The sequence below is a fragment of the Orycteropus afer genome, unplaced genomic scaffold, assembly GCF_000298275.1.
Source record: "Orycteropus afer afer isolate SDZICR_OR568_19922 unplaced genomic scaffold, OryAfe1.0 scaffold00087, whole genome shotgun sequence".
Lineage (NCBI taxonomy): Eukaryota > Metazoa > Chordata > Mammalia > Tubulidentata > Orycteropodidae > Orycteropus > Orycteropus afer.
The window spans coordinates 3,272,486-3,277,065 of record NW_006921674.1 but is presented as its reverse complement, the minus strand read 5'-3'; positions in this window follow the sequence as shown (position 1 = coordinate 3,277,065).

Below are 4,580 nucleotides of genomic sequence, written 5' to 3'. Positions count from 1 at the left end.
CGACTCGATGGCACATAACAACAGCAGCAACAACAGTGTTTGTGCTTCCAACAATGGCCAGATTTATTCTGTAGTCATCCTTTCCTTTAAGGATTGTCATTTAAACATATTATGAGGAAGAGAAATAAAAGCCGTTAAGAAAACGTAATAAATCACAAAATCAGGACTATTTTAAGATTATAAAAACAGAAGTATTGGAAAAGTCAGCTGCTCTGTCTCCTTGCTCTTCAGTCAGAACTTCTTATGACTCAGCATCTTACACATTTATAGGGAGCCAGTTTTGTTTCCTTAAACAGCTATTATCTCTCAGATGTTGACCCTGTCTCATCTAGATGGTTTAATCACCATTAGGCCCTTTTCCTTGATTCCTTTTTGTTGTGAACATCATTTGGTAGAAAGAACTTCAGTCCTACCCTTGGGGATCCACCTGGACTCAGCCCAGCTCTGCTTTGTGACCTTCAGCAAGTTACATAACCTTTCTGAGCCTCGCTTTCTTCATGGAGAAAAAAGAATGATAATTTCTTTTCACTGCCTTTTATAATATTTAACAATCAAGAGGATAATGTCTGGAAATATTTAGTGGCCTGTGTTCTGTGTACAGATATGATTACAATGATATTCACACACAGGAAAGGTAAAAAATACCTCGTATTCTTCTTTCTCTAATGCTATATGCTGGGTAAATGATCCCACTTTTTTCAGTGTTTTCTTAAATACCATATTTACTAACTTTGAAATAATTGTTTTTTTCCTTGGACTCTAGTCTTTATCAAGGTTCTACTCTTCCTTTAAGGAGCTCTGGGAGCGTAGTGCCTAAGGCATTTAACTGCTAACCAGAAGGTTGGTGGTTCAAACCCACCGGTGGTTCCATGGAAGGAAGATGAGGTGATCTACTTCTGTAAATATTTACTGCCTTGGAAACCCAGTGGGGGTCACTATGAGTTGGAATTGACTCAATGGCAGTGGGTTTGGGTTTGGTTTACTCTTCCTTTAAGAGGGTATTTCAATCCTTTTTTTTTGGTTCTAGAGGCTTTTTTAAAGATGAAATACATTACAGTCAACATTATATAGCTCATAACACTCTCCTAATTCTAATCTGTAAAGCCCAGGGGAGTGATTGTTAAGAGTATTTTCATGACATACAAATGGTCTATTTTCCCTTTAAATCAACTGTCATTACTATAACAAATGGAATAAATAAAAGCCTCTTTAAGGCTACATAATAGACTTCATAGCAGTCTGTTTCTTTTCATTGTGATACTGACTTATTAAACTAACAGTGTATTGCTTTGTAAGTTTCAGTAATTGAAGGACTTCTATCTATTTTGGAATAAGGTGATGTTTCTAAAAAGGTTATATATGTGCATGTGTTTAATTTTACAATGGAAATTGATAAAGATATCTTTGGGAATCTTGCTCCCTAAAATATGAAACTTTTACAGGATAAAAGAAGCCTCTGCTGAATCATGAATTAGGGTATATATCTGTACATGCTAAGAATAACTGAAGTTTGTATTTAAAGAATCAGTGGCAAAAAGAAATCTTTAACAATACATGTAAATATGTTTTCTATTTGTATGTAAGTAAAATTTGAAATATATCCTTAATTGAAGAAAATTCATTTCATTTTCTTGAAAGTCTTCACTGACTCTACCCTTACTGCTATAAACTTGTCTTTTTTTGTTCCCAGATTTTGAGTACTTTAAAATCTGCCTCCTTAATTTTCCTTAATACTCATTTTCCCCTAAATAAACTGTAAATTTTGAGGCTGCTGCTTTCCTCTTTGCATTGTAAGCCATTTTCTTTCAGTCACATCTGAGAGTATGTTCTCTTTTCTCACAGACTTAGGCCTCTTCTGACATTTACATTTTCCTTTACCCCCCCCCCCCAAGTGATACTATTCCTTCCAATATGTGTGTTACCTTGAGAGAACCTTCAGTCTTCTTTCCTTTCCCCAGTGGCAAGATCTGGTTCCTCACTGCTCTTTCTCATCACTTTTCTAGTAATGTACTAATAACACCAGCATATAACTTAGTCTCTCAAATCTGTTTCTAGTTCTAATTTCTCACTAAACCTCTAGTAGAAACCTCCTGAAATTTCAAGTCGACATGGCAAGTTGCCCCTGCCACCTTCCATTCCAGACTAGCTCCTGCTTTAATTTTCTTCCCAGGGCATACACTGTTTTCCCAAATTACTTCATCTTGAAACTTCAAATGTATCTTTGTTTCTTCCTTCTTCCCCACTTTCATTTGATCACTAGTACAGGCTGTTAGGCTGGTGTTTTTGGTGGTGGTTTTGTTTTTTCTGCAGTCTCTTGCATCAGACTGTTTTCTCTGTTGGGCACTGTACTCTCGTTCTTGTGTCTAGTGTCTTTTCATGTACTTTATTTTACACACAGTTCAGAATATAATGTTCCTGAAATATTCCTTTCCTCTTGTTATTTTTCCACTCAAAGACCTCTAAACTTCCCATGTTTACAAGCTGGCTTTCAAATCCTTTAGGCAGCAAAAGACTTTCTGCCCACCTTTTCTTTCCACACTTACCTCCTTCCAAGCAGGAGACTCTTTTTTCCAGTCTTTGACCAGCATGTTAGTTCCACACTCTGATCCTCAGTCAGTTTGCCAGCCTGAAATATCACCCTTCCCATAGAAGCCTGATCTCAGGGCACTTAAATGGGAATATAATTAAAATACACATTTTGGATGCATGAGTATTCCAGACAAATAATTTTTATAAAATACCAGATAGAGTGCAGAAGAGATGATTGAAGGACAACAGGGTGATAAAATGACTTTATTAGACATTCAGATTTGGTTATGATTTAAATTTAAATTTAATTAACATTTAATTAGGAGGTCTATGGTGGAGAAAAAAACATGGAGGATTGTGCAAAAATAATTCATTATTTGAGTTCATTTGCATTAGGATAGTTTCATACTTTAAAACTTTTGTAATAAGATCTTACTTCTAGTACATTTTCTTTTCTCCTTGAGCATGTTTTAAGAAAATAACAGTTCGTGGGTTCTTATTATTGTGTGCTTTTATTACTATCATCATTTTCAAATTTTCATTTCTTTCATGATTCATCACAAACGTCTAAAGCTACTTTGTTCAAGAATGGCCAGACTTCGTCTCTTGTACTTTGGTCCTGTTTTCAGGAAGGACCAGGACCTGGGGAAGGATAGCATGCCTGGTAAAGTACAGGCTAGTAAAAAAAGGGGAAGCCCCTCAACAAGATGGATTGACGCAGTGGCTGCAATGATGGGCTCCAGCATAGCAGTGATTGTGAGGATGGTGCAGGACCATGTGGTGTTCTGTTGTACATAGGGTCACTATGAGTTGGAACCAACTTCATGGTACCTAACAACAACTTTGTTAAAGATTTCATGGACCTGTTTCACTATACTTTCACAGAATCTTTGATAGTTTTTATTTTTACTTCCTCTTTGTTAAGACAATATGTTATTTAAAAATTTGACACATTTCTGCAGTAGGGAAAACCTTTAGGAAACTTACCTTCCCCAAATCTATGTCCTTTTAACATAGCACTCATGTTTCCAGGATAGGAGATAGATATAGAAATCTCCCCAATTACTGTATCATCTGTACTAAGCCACTGCTCTTTGATTGATGGACTGTTTTACATAAACCTTATATTTTCCAAAAACTTGATCACCTGCCTGTTCCTATTAGGATTAAAAATATTCTCTTGTCAGTCAGGAATGTAGTATGCAAATATAAACATGCTTTGTTTGGTTAAAACAATTGGTTTGAAAAGCTAGCAAAATAGCATATTCTTTGACATATTTAATAGGATATGAGATTTGTATTTTGATTTTGTGGTACTTGTACAGTAAGGTAAGGACTCAGTTCAATACCTAAAGACTGAAATTGACCAGTTTCTGCTAATTAAACTTGTTGGTTTATTGATAGTTAACCATTTTATTGCATTTGTAAATTTTGCTTTCAGAAAAGTCAGGGCATTCTTAATGTTTATAAGTTATTTGAGTATATAATAAAGATATGTATATACATATATTGTGTGGGGGGCTTTATGTATAAAATTAGAAATAATTATATTTAACCTATACTATTTGACTGCTAACCAGAAGGCTGGTGGTTCAAACCCACTGGCCACTCCTTGGAAGGAAGGTTGGGTGCAGTGTATTTCCGTAGTGATACCACCTCGGAAACCCAAGGAGCAGTTGCTCTGAGTCAGATCCGACTCGATGGCAGTGAGTTTGGTTTGTTTTTTTGGGGGGTGCCTCTGATCTAGTATGTAATTTCCTTTCCATGACCGACTATTTGAAAGTCAAAATAAAAATGAGCCATGTTACCTAGAGGAACCACTTACATTTTTTTTATTCCTGTTGCTTTTATACTTTGCTAAAATCATAGTTTTTAGTTATTGCTGAAGGGGATATGATGTACATGTGATTAAACTATGAAGAATATATGAAGAGGAGTTCCAGCAAGATGGCGGACTAGGCAGAAAGACTGCACAGACCCTCTTCAACAAAGAAAAGGGAAACCAATTAACACAGACACAGAAGATAATCCTGGACCCCTGAGCCTTGAAG